The sequence below is a fragment of the Natrix helvetica genome (assembly GCF_964273705.1).
Source record: "Natrix helvetica genome assembly, chromosome: W".
Taxonomy (NCBI): Eukaryota; Metazoa; Chordata; class Lepidosauria; order Squamata; family Natricidae; genus Natrix; species Natrix helvetica.
In genome coordinates, this window is record NC_138555.1 from 1,477,538 (window position 1) to 1,494,757 (window position 17,220).

General features: G+C 48.3%; 1 pseudogene across 1 annotated transcript; it reads right to left on the minus strand.

Moving 5' to 3' along the window:
- Window positions 1-285: 285 nt before the first annotated feature.
- LOC309400267 (GTPase IMAP family member 4-like) lies at window positions 286-1,103 on the minus strand (annotated as a pseudogene). Its single transcript has 2 exons — window positions 1,080-1,103; window positions 286-947 (listed from the first exon to the last, which is right to left on the minus strand). The product of its transcript is annotated as a GTPase IMAP family member 4-like (transcript).
- Window positions 1,104-17,220: the final 16,117 nt, after the last annotated feature.

Sequence of the window (17,220 nt, forward strand, 5' to 3'; positions counted from 1 at the left end):
GTATTTTATCTGTGTTTTATTGACTGTACACCGCCCCGAGTCCCTTTTTGGGAGAGGGGGCGGTTTATAAATCCAAATAAATAAATAAATCATGTCTTTGAAAGTACCTATAGATACTCACGACTGGCATCCTGATGTCTGAAACCTCAATTCTAACCCCCCCTCCACCTCCGGCCAATAATTCGTTGGGAGCTGAGAAGCGGTAATAGTTGCGAGAGCAAAATCGTCTTTTGAAGCTTGAGAGTGGCCTTTGACAGAGCTGCCACCTTGGGAGCAGAGGCTCAATTAGAGAGACTTTCTCGTCTCTGATGAAAAAGGAAACAATAAGAAATTGTGTCTTTTGTTGACTTTCATCATGTCTTCTGTGTAACAAGGAGCATTTCAGTTCTTGCGCACCAGATCATCAATGATGGTCATCAGTTCGGCCATCTGAGCCTCTCGTTCTGCCCCTTTGGCCTCGTTGTTGAAAAGCAATATTCGGTTCCCGCATTCAGCAACATATTTCCTCAGTTTTTTATCTCTGGAAGATATAAAATTTTCTAGAGATCGACCTTCCAGGCCCTCTTTGCAGGTGAACAAGAGGATTGTGTAATCATTGGCTTTAGGGCCAAAAACCTCTTTGATCAGCTGAGCCACGTAGATATCCTGGGAGCAACGCAAAGGATGAGTCACCTGCAGAATGACGTGGGGACCCGGGGAGCAAAACCTCACACTCTTGCTCACTTCTGCAGCAGTATCCTTGTCTGGACGATGGGTATGGAAAAAGCCAGGCGTATCAACAACCACAACCTTCCTGCCCTTCAGCTGCGTCTCCTCCTTCTGGCATGCTTCTGTTACTGACCGAGATGACAGCCCAAACTCAAAGACTTTGCTTCCCAGGATTGTGTTTCCTGTCGCACTTTTCCCATTTCCCCATTTGCCCACCAGGACGATCCTCCGTTCAGGCCCTGCAACCCAAAGGGGAGAGGAGAGAAGAAGGGGACTGGTCAGCAGTGTATGGCCATCATAGCTTCTCCCTCCACCCAGGACAGTAACTTCCACCCCCTCCACCCACCTACCCCCAGGGGCCAAGACTTTACCTCGAATGCTTCCAGGCATCTCCAGACCAGTCGCACAGCACAAAATCCGAGATTTCTGCATGAAAAGCAAAACCAAATAAGCCAAAGGAGAGGCAGCCTTGCAGGGAGGTTGACAAGAACTCCCTTCCCTCAGAAGATACAGGGAGGAATTGTGTTACGTTTGTAAAAGAGAGCAACATACGTAACGCTCCACCGATTGGTCAAATTTCCAGGCGGGAAATTGGAGGAATGTCAGTGGCTGGCCTGCCTGGACAGCTCTCTTTAAAAGAGGGAGTTACGGAGAAGGAGCTGAAGTCGCGATGATACGGACGTGCGATCTTGGAGCTCTGAGATCACAGCCGATACTTTTACCGCTGGGTGGTCCATCTGGACCTAACCGTCCCGAAGAGATGGTGACAGGGAGGAGTATGTCTTGCTGATCTCAGGAACATCGCAAAGTCCCTGATTGATCCAAGAGAATCTCTTCTAGCCAGCGATAGAAGCCCAGCCCCAAGCTGCTGAATTATTTATTTATTTATTTTATTTATTTATTAGCGTTTATATACCGCCCCCTCTCCCAAAAGGGACTCGGGGCGGTGTACAGTCCGTATCAAAATGCAACAAATTAAAACATAGTAATAACTACATAAATACGTATATGAGAGGAGGATAAAATATGCCAAACTGTACAGCTAAATAAATAAATCGAAATGTACAAAATTTAAAATTCCAATGTCATATCAAATGAAATTTTAAAAACTATCACTCTAAAAACCAGTAAGAATGTGTATGCCAGGAGGTAGACGTTATAAATTATGCCAGACCAGTCAGTCGGAACAGGTGTGTCTTCAATTTCTGTCGGAAGGAGTGGAGGTCAGTAGTGGTTCTAATGTCGGGGGGGAGGTCATTCCAGAGGGTTGGGCCCATCACAGAGAAGGCCCTACTCCTCGGTGTCGCCCGTTGGCATTGCCTCGTGGACGGCACCAGGAGAAGGCCCTCCCTGTGAGAGCGTATTGGCCGCAGGGATGTATGTGGGAGGATGCGATCCCGCAGGTAACTAGGCCCTATGCCATGGAGCGCTTTAAAGATGGTAATCAGAACCTTGAAACGCACCTGAAAGACTACAGGCAGCCAGTGCAGCTCGCGCAGGAGAGGTGTTACGTGGGAGTGCCTAGTACTCCCCATGACTACCCGCGCGGCTGCGTTCTGGACTAGCTGCAGTCTTCGGGCGCGTCCCAAGGGGAGCCCCATGTAGAGAGCGTTACAGTAGTCCAGGCGAGACGTCACCAGTGCATGAGTGACTGTGCGTAGGGCATCACGGTCCAGAAGGGGGCGCAATTGGCGCACCAGGCGAACCTGGTGGAATGCCCCCCTTGCCACGGCTGCCACATGATCATCCATTGACAGCCGGGCATCTAGGAGGATGCCCAAATTGCGTGCCCGTTCCACAGGGGGCAATTGTTCGCCCCCTATGGCCAGTGATGGAATCAGCTGGCTGAACCGAGGTGCCGGTAGCCACAGCCACTCGGTCTTGGAGGGGTTGAGTTTGAGTCTGTTGTCCCCCATCCAGACCCTGACGGCTTCCAAACATCGGGACATCACTTCGACAGCCTCGTTGGGGTGGCTTGGGGTTGAGATGTACAACTGAGTATCATCAGCATACAGATGGTACTCAACCCCAAAACCACGGATGATCTCACCCAGCGGCTTCACATATGCGTTGAACAAAAGGGACGAGAGGACCGACCCCTGCGGCACCCCACAAGAGAGTGGCCTCGGGGTCGACCTCTGCCCCCCAGTCAACACACATTGCATCCGGCCGGAGAGGTAGGAGCCGAACCACCGTAAAACGGTGCCTCCGACTCCCATCCCCTCCAGCCGGCGCAATAGGATACCATGGTCGATGGTATCAAAAGCCGCTGAGAGGTCTAATAGGACCAGGATAGAGGAGCAACCTCTATCTCTGGCCCTCCAGAGATCATCAACCAACGCGACCAAGGCTGTCTCGGTGCTGTGCCCGGGTCGGAAGCCGGACTGGCGTGGGTCTAGATATACGGATTCGTCGAGGCGACGTGGAAATTGCTGCGCCACCACATTCTCAACAACCTTCGCTAAAAAGGGGAGGTTGGAGACTGGACGGTAATTAGCTGGCTCCGTTGGGTCAAGTGAAGGCCTCTTGAGCAGGGGCCTCACCACCGCCTCTTTCAAGGCAGTCGGTAAGGAACCCTCCCTCAATGAGGCGTTCACCAGGCCCAGAAGCCAGCCTCGCGTCACCTCCCAGGATGCCAGTACCAACCAGGAGGGGCACGGGTCCATTGAACATGTGGTGGGTCGCAGCCGTCCACGCAACCCGTCTAAATCCTCGGGGGCAACAGAGTCAAACTCCTCCCAGAGTGGGCTCACAAGACTCACTGATGACGGCTTGTCCGGTCCACTGGGGGGGGGCATCCGCTCCGGATCTGAGCGACTTTGTCCTGCAGATATTCCCCAAACTCCTCTGCTCTTCCCTGCAAGGGTGCCCCCTGCGTCTCCTGCGACAGGAGAGAGCGGGTCACCCTAAACAGGGCGGCAGGGCGGTTATCCGCAGACGCAATGAGAGTGGCACAATGTCTACGTTTGGCCGCTCTCAATGCCACAAGGTAGGACCGTAAATAGGCTCTTACCTGTGTTCGATCAGACTCGGAGCGTGAGGACCTCCACCTGCTCTCTAGACGTCTCCTATGGCGCTTCATCACCCTTAGCTCCTCAGTGTACCAGGGAGCCCGGGTGGGTCGCTGCCATAGGAGAGGTCGCAGAGGCGCAACCCGGTCCAAGGCCCCCGCCGTCGCCCTATTCCAGGCGTCGACTAGGTCCTCCGACCGAGCGCGGGTCAGGGCTACAGGTAAAGGCCCAAGCTCCGTCTGGAACCTATCCGGTTCCATCAAGTGCTTGGGGCGGTACCAGCTTGAACAAACTGGCTCCGCCTCCTCGTGGTGGAGGGTAGCGCCAGGGAAGTCCAGCCGGAGACATGAGTGATCTGACCATGACAGGGGCGTAGTCTCTAAAACCCCTATTTCCAGATCACTCGTCCACTGCTCAGATACAAAGACAAGGTCCAGTGTGTGGCCGCCTTCGTGTGTGGGGCCCTGAATTAGTTGGGTCAGGCCCATGGCTGTCATGGAAGCCATGAACTCCCGAGCCACCTCGGACGCTGCTCCCGTCGACGGCAGGTTGAAATCCCCCATAACCAGAAGTTTGGGTATCTCAACCGCCGTCTCCGAGACCAGCTCAAGGAGCTCAGGCAGGGCCACTGACGTATAGCGAGGAGCCAAGTATACAATCAGCAGACCCCACTGCCTCCCTGGGCCCCATTTCATACCCAGCGACTCACACCCGGGTATCTGAGGAACAGTGAACTCCCTCAGCTCTAGACAATCCCGTATAACTACCGCCACCCCACCACCCTTACCCAGGGCCCGAGGCTGATGGAATGCATGGAAACCCGGTGGGCACATTTGAAGTTGGGACAGCTTCGAAACCGGGGGAAAGTGGAAAGAGAAAGTGTGTCCATCTGGTGAGGAAATTTTTAGCAAGGGGTTCTCTGCCCGGTTGCAAGCTGGGCGTAGCCATGGTGGGCGTGGCCTAGTCGGCCCCCTGAACCACAGCGGGGGGAGGGGTGTTTTTGCCCTCAGTGGGCTATAGAGCAGTGGTGAAATTCAAATTTTTTAATTTCCAGTTCTGTGGGCGTGGCTTGGTGGGTGTGGTGTTGCTTGGTGGGTGTGGCAGGGGAAGGATACTGCAAAATCTCCATTCCCACCCTACTTTGGGGCCAGCCAGAGGTTTAATTTTAACCAAATTAAACTTGTAAAGAAAAGAAAAGAAAAGAAGTGGCAAATTTAAGCTATTTTGGACAGTGTGTTATCCTTTTTTAAAATTGTCTTCTATGGATGGAAGTTTTGCAAACACTTCTGACTTTTTAAAGTGAAAGTATTGACTTTTCTTCTACTTTTTTTTTAACCTATGGATTAATTTTTTTTTATTTTCATAGTACTTGCTTGAATGGGCTTTTTTTTTCTTTTTCTTTTGTCCCATTTAAGAGTCTTGTTTCTTTTAAGCTTGGAATATAAAAAGGATATAAAAGGAATATAAAGAGAGCAGTAACATCAGAGGGAAAAGAAGTTACACTGCCACTTGGAGATTGGAGGCTGGGTTCTGGAAATATTTTTCTCTCTTTTTTTTTTTGATCATTTTGACCTTGCACCTCAAAGGTTTTAGCTTGCAAAGAGATAAGATGGGTTGTTTATGCAGGTGCCCTTTGGATGTATTTGGCAGTGAGAGAGAAGTGAAAAACAAAGCTTTGTTTTCCAACTTGAATGGCAGTGCTTATAAATTGGACAATAATACAATACCAAGAAGAAACCATAACATTACAACAGATTATGTTTGAAATTCAAAAATTATTAGAAACATCAGAGAGAATTGAGAAGAAATTGGAAAATATAGATGGTAATATAGCAAAATTTGATGAAATTGAAAATAGCCAGATAATGGAAAAAGTGGAGGTTAGAGACTCAAAACCCAAGGGAAAAATGAACAAAGAGGCAAGATAACTGTGGATATTGACAGTGATCTGAGTGTGGTTGGAAATGGAAAGAATGGAACATGGAAAGGGAAGAGAGATGGAAATTTCAGATTTCAAGGTATAGAAGGAGAAAAAAGAGAAGAGTTGATGGATGTAAGGAGAGGAACTTTGACAAAAGCACTACTGATAACCAAAGATAAGCTGATTAAAGAAGCTGATGGAGGGTTTCGAGAATTTATAAGACATGCAATAAGCAAAAAGGTGCGACGAGAAGTCCACACAAAGTTGATTAAGGAAATAACCAGAAGATTAATCCCACATAAAGCAAAAGAAATAAGACTGTATTACTACTGGAAAGACACAGGTTGAGATATGAAAACTATTAACAAAATACTAGTTAAATAGTTAAAATTAGAGCATTATGTTAAAAATGAAGTGATAATGGATATAGCTAGATATTGAATTGATAATGATATAATGTATATGTTACGGTGAAAGACCGAAATTGGTGAATGTCGACATTCACCGGTGAATGTCAACATTCACCAATCTCGCTTGGTGTATGTCCGAAATATTTGCTAAATGCCCTTATTTCTGACTTACACCGGTGAATGTCGACATTCACCAAGTACGTTTTCGCCTCTCTTTGCGAGGGGAGAGTGAGCGCCAGAGGATCGCCTCTCTTTGGGGAGGAAAGTACGTTTTCGCCTCTCTTTGCGAGGGGAGAGTGAGCGCCAGAGGATCGCCTCTCTTTGGGGAGGAAAGTACGTTTTCGCCTCTCTTTGCGAGGGGAGAGTGAGCGCCAGAGGATCGCCTCTCTTTGGGGAGGAAAGTACGTTTTCGCCTCTCTTTGCGAGGGGAGAGTGAGCGCCAGAGGATCGCCTCTCTTTGGGGAGGAAAGTACGTTTTCGCCTCTCTTTGCGAGGGGAGAGTGAGCGCCAGAGGATTGCCTCTCTTTGGGGAGGAAAGTACGTTTTCGCCTCTCTTTGCGAGGGGAGAGTGAGCGCCAGAGGATCGCCTCTCTTTGGGGAGGAAAGTACGTTTTCGCCTCTCTTTGCGAGGGGAGAGTGAGCGCCAGAGGATCACCTCTCTTTGGGGAGGAAAGTACGTTTTCGCCTCTCTTTGCGAGGGGAGAGTGAGCGCCAGAGGATCGCCTCTCTTTGGGGAGGAAAGTACGTTTTCGCCTCTCTTTGCGAGGGGAGAGTGAGCGCCAGAGGATCGCCTCTCTTTGGGGAGGAAAGTACGTTTTCGCCTCTCTTTGCGAGGGGAGAGTGAGCGCCAGAGGATCGCCTCTCTTTGGGGAGGAAAGTACGTTTTCGCCTCTCTTTGCAAGGGGAGAGTGAGCGCCAGAGGATCGCCTCTCTTTGGGGAGGAAAGTACGTTTTCGCCTCTCTTTGCGAGGGGAGAGTGAGCGCCAGAGGATCGCCTCTCTTTGGGGAGGAAAGTACGTTTTCGCCTCTCTTTGCGAGGGGAGAGTGAGCGCCAGAGGATCGCCTCTCTTTGGGGAGGAAAGTACGTTTTCGCCTCTCTTTGCGAGGGGAGAGTGCGATCCTCTGGCACTCACTCTCCCCTCGCAAAGAGAGGCGAAAACGTACTTTCCTCCCCAAAGAGAGGCGATCCTCTGGCGCTCACTCTCCCCTCGCAAAGAGAGGCGAAAACGTACTTGGTGAATGTCGAGCAAAGAGAGGCGAAAACGTACTTGGTGAATGTCGGTGAATGTCGACATTCACCGGTGTAAGTCAGAAATAAGGGCATTTAGCAAATATTTCGGACATACACCAAGCGAGATTGGTGAATGTCGACATTCACCAGATTTCGGACTTTCACCGTAACATATACATATATATTGGTTTGACAAGAGAAAATTTGGTATAAATTTTTAAATGGTGACCATAAAAGGAAGTTTAGAAATTTTGTTAGAAAGATAGACTGTTGTTGGATAATATTGAAAATAGACAATGGAATGCCATTATGTGGTTTTGCTTTGAATTTTGGAATATTTGTTATAAAGGGATGTTAAAACAACTATAGTCACATGAAGGATGAGGTATGATGATAGTAATATATATAAATATATTTGATGTAAAATATATAATTTGATATGGATTTTAGGTGATGACTGTGGAAGGGATGCACCAAAGTTCTTTGTAACCAATTGACACACTTTTTATAATTTGTAATGGAATATGTTTTTATGGTGTTTGTTGTGTCTTGTTTGTTTGTGTTTAGTCAAAAAAATAAAAAAATATATATATAAAAAGAGGGCTGCCAGGAAGCCAGCCGCTTTTTTTCCTCATGTATCCAACTGAAAATAAAGAGCTGTTTTGGCTATTGACACATCCTGCCTCTTCCCTCAGGCAACTCTTTAACACTGGCGATGAAGGTGGGATACTGAAGAGATCAAAGGACAACGGACTGACCATCTGTGTGGCATCAGCGGCCATCTGCGCAGCACACAGCAGCCTGCACCGGCCATTCCAAGATGATCCACCAGCGCATTCGACCCTAATACCGAGGAATGGTCTTCCTATATGGGTCACTTTCAAATGTTTATGGAGGCAAATAATCTTCAAGATCAATCGGACAATAGGAAAAGGGCACTTTTCCTAAGTTATTGTGGACCGTGAATTTACAAGATGGCTAAATCCTTAGCAGCACCAATCTATATAGAAACCGTATCATGGACAACTCTCCAGAAGATATTAAAAGATCATTATGTCCCCTAAGCATTGCCACTCATTAGCAGGCACGAGTTTTACCACAGATGCCAACAGGAGGAGAGACAACCAATGATTTCGTTGCAAACCTGAGGGAAATTGCATCCAAATGTCATCAATTTAGAAGAAATGATGCGGGATAGGCTCATTCTGGGTATGAGAAATCGGCCCCTACAAAAACGACTGGTGGAAAGGGGCATCATGTTTCAAGCCACCCTAGACAAAGCATGGACAGCAAAATCCTCTGATAAATCCACAGCAACCATCAGGAAATCAAGTAGTGTCCATTTGGCATGCAGGGCGGCTGCTGGGCAACAAGTGAACACAGGATCCGAAGAAACCACCAATGGGGAAGATGAAATTCATCACATAAATTCCGAAAGGAAGGTAGGACATTTGGAAGTGGGGAATAAACAATTCTGGTGTGCGGGGTATATGGGAAACCATCCCAGGTCGGCGTATAAGTTTAAAGATGCCACATGCCGGTGATGCCAATGGAAGGGACATATAGCAGAGGCTTGCCAAGCAATACAGCCATGTTCCTTCCACCAGAGATACCCAGTTTCCACAACATGACTGCTTGCCCCACAACCAGGGTTCTGAAAGGCACCAAGGCGGCGGGATCAGTGAAGAGAGAGCTACTACCCAGAAACAAGGGAGATCCACCAGACAAGCATGGGGAATTCTGATGATTGTACTGCAGAGAAATTCCATGTTACGATCCACATTGAGGGATCCCCACGTAACATGGAAGTGGACACTGGATCAGTCTTCACCATCATGTCCTGGCAGAAAATTAAGGAACTAACCCCACAAATGGAGAAGAAACACCTAAAGCCACCGTGAATATTAAATGACTACCAAGAGAAAGGGATTCCCATTCTTGGAAGAGCATCAGTCCAAGTAAAATTTAAAGAGGTCAGTGGACCATTGTAGCTGACATTGTGGATAGCAACCGACCCAGCCTGTTGTGGGTAGAATGGTTCAGACCCCTGGGGTTGGGAATGACCGGCATCCATGCTGTACAAGGAGGCGACTTTGAGAAGCTGCTAACCGAATTTGGGGATGTCTTTGATGGGAGTCCAGGCAAGTATAAGGGAACCTCTATCTCTTTCAATCTAGACCCCAATGTTACCCCTATCAGAATAAAGCTATGAAGGGTTCCTTTTGCTCTCCGGCCCAAAATAGGTGAACAATTAGACAAACTAATTGCCCAAGGGGTTTTGGAGCCGGTTGATCACTCTCAGTGGGAGACATGGATCGTCATGCTGATCAAGCCAGATGGCTCAATCCGCATCTGTGTGGACTATAAATGCACAATAACTAAGGCATTGCAACAGAGTGCTTATCCCGTACCTGTTGTGCAGCATTTGTTGAATTTTTTTGGAAAAAGGCAAAACTTTTGTCAAAATTGACCTAGCCAAGGAATATCAACAATTGCCTGTGGATAATGTCACTGCAGGAGCACAGACCATTGTAACCCATAGAGAAGCATTTAAATGCTACCGATTGCAATTCAGGGTGAACATGGCGCCTGGACTGTTCCAAAGCATAATAGAACGCCGCCTCCTCGGCATTCTCGGGGTGGTGCCCTACTTTGACAATGTTCTCATGTCCACAAACAACAAAGAATAATTAATTCATCGGTTAAGGATAGTTCTAAGTCAGTTTCAAGAATTCGGACTTAACGTTAAAAAAGAAAAATTCCAGAGTGTCCCAGAGTGTCGAATTTTTAGGACATTTAATTGATGCGTTGTGCATTCACCCTACCAATAGCAAACTCAAAGCTATTAAGGAAGCCCCTACCCCAAAGAATCAAACAGACCTCCAGGCATTCCTAGGCCTTTTAAACTTTTACAGCATTTCCTGCCACAGAAGGTGACAGTTGCCGAACCACTACATAGATTACTCGATAAAAAAACAAACTGGACCTGCCAAGCAGAACGAATGTTTAGATCAACAAAAGAGGCGCTGGACCAAATGGGCCCCAGGGAACTGTCCAGGTAACATTGATACATTTCTACTGGCACAACTCATAATCCCTAATGCCACCACAAACCGTAGCCCAGCAGAGTTACTAATGGGCTGTAAACTAAGATCCCAACTGGACAGGTTGCATCCCAGCTGAGGCACCCCCTGACTCAATAACCCACCAAAGGTATGGGGTGGGTGACTTAGAGGTATGGGGTGGGGGACTTAGAGGTATGGGGTGGGGGACTTAGAGGTGTGGGGTGGGGGACTTAGAGGTATGGGGTGGGGGACTTAGAGATATGGGGTGGGGGACTTAGAGGTATGGGGTGGGGGGCTTAGAGGTATGGGGTGGGGGACTTAGTCTATGTCCGAAGTTATACTGGGGGCGAAACCTGGGTTCTGACAAAAATAGTCAATGTAACTGGGCCCTGATCATACCGAGTGGAATTAGATTACGGTACGGCCTGGAGGAGGCATATTGACCATCTCTGGGGACGCTGGGGACACTCTACCCTAAAACAAAAGGGGGACAAACCAGCACTAACAATTGCAGGCCCTACCTCAAACTCAGAACGTTCAGAAGGTTCGGAAAACCAAAGCAGAAACACACTGACACTAATCTCAAGGCCACAGCAGGCACGCACACACTCACCCAAAGAAGCAAGCATCCAGCAAAAGGTTCTCAGGGACCAGTCCCAGTGGAGTCGGCCACGCCCCATAGTGAGTTGCAGACCATTTCTCTGGCCAACTCCGGAGAGGCAGCAGACCTGACTGTTCAGGCCACCGCTGGTCAAGCAAACGAACCACGCAGGTCGGGTCGCACACTCCAAAGACCCACCTACTTGCGAGAATAGGGAAGTTAAGCATGATGATTGGTCAGCGCTCCTTCCAGGAGGGGAGGGGTGTTATGTAGATAAAAAAGAGTAACATACGTAACATTCCCCCCATTGGTCCAATTTCCAAATGGGAAACAGCTCCCTTTCAAAGAGGGAGCTACCAGGAAGCGAGCTGCTTTTTTTCTCTCGTGTATCTGACTGAAAATAAAGAACTGTTTTGGCTATTGACGCGACCTGCCTCTTCCCTCAGCCCACTCTTTAAGAAATTGGAGGGGGGCTAAGAAAGGCCACCCCCTCCTCACTGCCCTCAAGGCTGACCCATCTGATCCTTTCCCCCCATGCCACCCTCCTTTCTATGCAGCCCTTCAATTCTTGGGACCCTGCACTTTGGGAGTATCAGGAACGGTGGGGGAGTTGATGTCCAAAGTTGCTGGCAGCTCCCCATAGCCAGCTCTGTGCTTGATGGGACCCTGTTCTCTTGGACTTTAGCTGCTCCTGTTGCAGCTCCAGATTATCTTCCTCTAGGTTCCCCCATCCTTCCCCCAGCCAACCACTCAGGAACCCCCCCTGCCCCATGGCTCTTCTCCCTGATGGTGAGCGGGGGACTTTGGGGGTCTTCCTGTCTAACCCGCTGCTCAAGCAGGAGCCGCTATATCATTTCAAACAAGTAGCTGTTCAGTCTTTTCTAAAAAATCTCCAGAGATGGAGTACCTACAACTGGTATCAGGCTATTCTTCTCGTACCTCCTCCTTTCCCCTCCTCCTCCTCCTCCTCCTCCTCCTCCTCCTCCTCCTCCTCCTCCTCCTCCTCCTCCTCCTTCTCCTCTTCCCCCTCTCAAGTTACCTCAGCAAGCCTCCCCATAGGACATATGCAAGTGATCGCCTCGCTCCATTGACCGAGCCCCACTGGAGTCACAGCTGCACATCGGAATTGGTACTGAAGATTTAGGTGGACATCTTCCATGGTGAATTGATCGTTAGGGTTTTTTGCCTGGAGACTTTTCCAATTATCTTCTGCAATCCGATATTCCACCTGGTAACTGGAGACTGAAGGCTTCCTGATGGCTGCCGGATCAATACTGATCTGGAAACTATTTGGGTGCAATTGCTCAATCTTAGGAGGGGGAGGACTTCTAAGAGCAGCTTCCAGCTCCTGATGTTTCTTGAGGATCTCCATGGTCAAGGTTAAACTCTTGGTCTCCACCATCTCTAATGAGTCTAAGAAATCCTTCAAGCTGTCAGTGTTCATTTTCCAGAACATTTCAAAAGCAGCATTGTGACTTCCTCCGTATTCTTGGGGAGCAAAGAGGGCTGAATGGTTGAATCTGAAGTGCAGAGGGATTCCTGACTCATCCTGAGTACACGGCAGGTCAGCCTCCTTGAGGGCCTCCAGGACAGGTGGGGTCCCCCCATCCACAAAGGTGATCAGGAGTTGCACATTATCCTTTACATCTCATCCCAACATGGAGAGCATGGAATCAAAGATGCATTTCTGGGCATGAGTTGGAGGGGCAAGGAAGGCCTGGGCCACCAAGCAGATGGCATCAATACGGTCATTGACCCCTGGGGTGGAGAAAAACTCCAGGAGCTTATCATCAAAGAGTTTGTCTTGCTCTGCGTCTCTTGCGCCTCCAAATCCTGGAGTGTCAATGATTGTGAGAGAATAGGGAATTTGGAAGCCCTTCTGATGGTTCACCACGTAGGCTGTGACTTCAGACGTCCTGCTTCCAGCTTTGCTTCTCTGGGGGGATTCATGAATGAGTTTGAATCTGAAATTGTCTTCCCACTGGACACCCAGGATATAATTGATCATTCCATTGATCAGATTGGTTTTCCTATACCCTGATGCTCCCATCACCAGGATCACTTTGTTTGGCACTTCCAGGTTCTCCTTTCCAAGCTGGTACAAGAGAGAAGAGGTGGAGGCATCTGAGGGGACTTTCTCCAGAGGAAGGGCAAAGACTAATGGCTGTCTATCCTGCACCAGGGAGCTTTCCTGAAGGAACTGGCAAGCTATGTTGTCTGCATCTTTTTCCTCCAGTGATGTGGAGACCTCCACCTCCTCACTGGGGACACTCAGAGCTCCACTGTCACACATGGCAGACACCCGTATTCTGAATGCTGTCTGGGGCTGCAAACCTTCAATAGGGTAAAACTCTGTTTTTCTCCTAGTCCTTTTTTCAGTCCATTGGTCCTTCCCAACTCCATTCTCCACCGTTCTGTACTCCACCTTGTACTCCTTGACCACAACTCCTGAGGCAACGATGCTGGGACTCATCCAGGCCACAGAGATGACAGAAGATGCTGCAATGACCATTCTCAATTTCTCAGGAGGGCTGGTGGGAAGGGTCTTTATGGGTGGGCTCAGGTCACTGGATTTACTAAGGCCTACCTTGCAACAAGTAGCATACTGGAACTAATACTCTGTGTTTGGAGGCAGATCTTTCAGCAGGAACATCTCCCTGGCATCCTCTGTCCTCACAGTATTCCATTTTTCTTCCCCTGCAACCTTGTACTCTACCAGATAGCTGGAGATTGTAGCCTTTCCATATTTGGCTGGCTGAAACTTCAGCTGAATGCTGTCATGTCTCAGTTCACTGATCAGGAAAGGGAGAGGTTTTGAAGGTAACTCAAAGTTCTTGCTGACCAGCTCTCCATCTTCGTAAAGGTATATTGAGGGTCCTAGAATGTCCACATCTGGGAGAGAGGCCACAACAAAGTGGACCTTCTCATTGGGTTGGTTGATACTGAAATAGTCCTTGATGGATTTGGCAGCTTGGCGAGCATTGCGGGTCCACTTTTTGTCCTCAAACCAGGCCGTGTCTTCCTCCTGCCCAAGAGTGGATCTTGTGGCCTTAGCTGATTCTTGCAAGAATTGCTCCTGAAGCCAGTCCTGTAAGCTCAACAGAAATGGCTCCTTTTTATATAAAGAGGTGAATATAAAGGAAACCACATATCCATTCTGGGGGTCCAGAACTATTTCTTCCAGCTTGTTCTGAGTTGAGATCACTTCCATATTATTTAGAATAATCAGATAAGATTTGATAAAGTTCTTTTAGGCTTTTGACAGGGTAGAGAGGAATGGGAATTGCTCTGCACATCTTGCTCTCGTGGCCTATCTCCGACTCCCTGGAGAAACCATGTCTTTCATCAGGGTTTCAGAGTCTTCTTGTCAGCCTCTGTTCCGCAATTGCTTTCGGATGCCATTGAAACGGGGGGGGGGGGGAGAGCATGGCATTTTGGAAGGGAAGTTTTAAGTACAGGAGAGATTGAAAATAGGGAGTTTTGTTCTCACCATCTACTGCTCATGTTAGAGACAGTGGATGAGCCCGCCAAGGCCAACTGTCCTGCATACCAACCTGATGATGTTTTTTGAAGATAGATCCCACATGACACCTGAGGGATTTTCACATTGGACAAGGGATGAGGGTTACCAGGGGGAGGGGGTTGGGTTACATATTGATATCTATTATTATGCGCCCTTTTGCCTCAGATCTTGCTTTGCTTAGCTGCTTTCGTTTCATAACCACTCAAAGTACTCTTAATTCTGAAAACATGGAGTTAAGTGTTTTCTTTCTTGGTTACTGAGGGAGGCTGCCGTGACACTTCTTCTCTGTTCAGACCTGCCCCCCCACCTGAGAAAAGCACCAGGATGACAACCTGACAATTGCACCCCTCACTTCAGCCCTATGTATGGATTCTCCTTTTTTAAACCATTTTCCAAATCTTTCACTGACTTTGGTTTGGAAACCTACCCTCTGATTGGTAGTCAAAGCCAGTCCTGCTGTGTGCCTTGCCCACAACAGTGTTTGTGGGACAGATACGCATTCCCAACCAGAAGGTTTTACTTAGTTAGCCGCTACTAGCAGGCCATGTGCCCAGGAACTCAACTCTGTCCCTGGGCTGAGCCTGTGCATCTCTGGCAGTGCCCATCTCCCTCCCTCCTTCCCTCCCGAGACCCATCAACTTCTCTAGCTCCTACCTGGGATGAGGGCATCCTTGTGACAGTCGTAAAGCATCCCCAGCTGGAAGGGACGGCCCAGTGCTGGGGTCTCAAGGGCATCTTCTCTCTGGACCATGCTTGGATCCTGCGTGTCGCTGACTCTTCTACTGACCTGAAAGAGACAAGAACCATCCATAGGAGGCCGTGATTGACCGATGTCTCTATGAGTTGTGCTGGGGACACTGCATACTCCTTCTTGAAGCCCCTCCCCCAGGTTTCTTCCCACTGCCTCCAATACTGAAAACAGTTCCAAGAAATGTCTATTGGGTTCATGGCCCGAAGACCATCCCTGTAAAGAGTTTGGAGAAGGGGATTTCTCTCAAGGAATTGGGCCGCCAGTCCAAATGAAGTCAGAGATACTGACACTGAATGTGGTTTCGTGTAAATGAATATCTTGATGGTCAATAAGAGTTGCAAACAGGAGCATCGTTCGGTAAACCAACACAGCAGGAACATCAGGAGGTAAATCTCAGAGAGATCTTTTGGGCACTGGGGCCCAGTTTCATGGAAGACAATTTTTCCATGGACCGGGGAAGAGAGGGTAGGAGGAGAAAAGGTGGGATTCAGCAGGTTCTGACCAGTCTGGAAACTGGTAGCAGAAATTTTGGGTAGTTCAGAGAACCAGTAAATACCACCTCTGACTGGCCCTGCCCCCATCTGATTGGGAGAAAATGGGGTTTTTGCAGTATTCTTCCCCTGCCATGCCCACCAAGCCATGCCCACAGAACCGGTAGTAAAAAATTTTGAATCCCACCATTGAGGAGGATGGTTTCACACGCTACATAGTTCCCACAAACGCACAGATGAAACTTTGCTCCCAGTTGCTAATAGGCTGCGGACCAGTATCGATACACAGCCGGGGGCTGGGGACCACTGTCATACAGGACACACTGGGCATAAAGACAGGAAACTCCCCTTTTCCTGTCCTCACTACACTTTAGTCTGTGTGCAGCTCGACATGCAACTAAACCCACCTATCCTCCAATAAAACAGACCATGTGTGTAGATCTGAATGCTTCATTGGAAGAACAGGATATTGTGAAAATGAGAAAAATAGGGATACATACAATAAGAACCAAGTACAAGATAGACAGGATTGAGTTACTGCTGAACATAACAATTAATAAACACAAGGAATTCAAATCTCACCAGGGATGCTCTGGGTGTGGGATGTGGGTTTGTCCTTGGATGACCACGTGCCACAGATTAAGATGGATTCTTCTTTGTGCTTCTGCCTGCTCCAAATGCTAAAGGAAATGGATGGCTTCCCAGCATGCACTTGGTTTGGGAGTGTGGACTGACAGGTAAAATGGGTTGGATCAGCTTCAAACAATATACTTGGTATTTTGTCTCTCTGGCCACTAGATGGGGATAGAGAGCAACAACAGTATATAAAGATAGTATGTTAGGGCATATTGTCCCCCTGGCCACTAGATGGGGCTAGAGAGCAACAACATTGTATAAAAGTTATATGTTGGGGCATGACACCTGCTTTTCACTCAAGGCAACCAATCATAGCCTTATGCAGTAGCCAGCTCACTGTCAGGGTTCCAAATATCATGCAGAATTAAATCAGAGTCCAAGGCAGAGCTATCCTTAAAGTCCCAATTTAATAAGACAGACATGTTGGCACATCTGTGGAAATCCCAATTCTGAAAACTTCCTGGGATTCCACCCAGTTGAAAGTTCATGATCTTATCCCCACACCCATAAATCCATCACATGGTCCAATCTTCTTCAGCCATGCTGGCATTTAGTTCCGCTCAGGTGCAGAGGTGCGGAGACAAAAGATGACCTTTGGCTTCTAGAAAAGAATGAAAACAACACATTCCACAATTCTACTCCTTTCTATTCCCCCTCCCAACTACTACACTAATGAAACAGCACAGTGAAATAAAAGAGAGTGTGGCAGGCCAAAGATCCTAAAAGGGATATAACTGCAGGCCTGACACTCACTTTACTCCAGAGCTCCCCGATCTCTGTTGGCATGGGTCATGCGGGCACCAGAGATACCATGTTGTGTCGCCAGGAGCACAACTCCCCAATAGCGTTAGCATTGTGTCATGCCAGCGCTA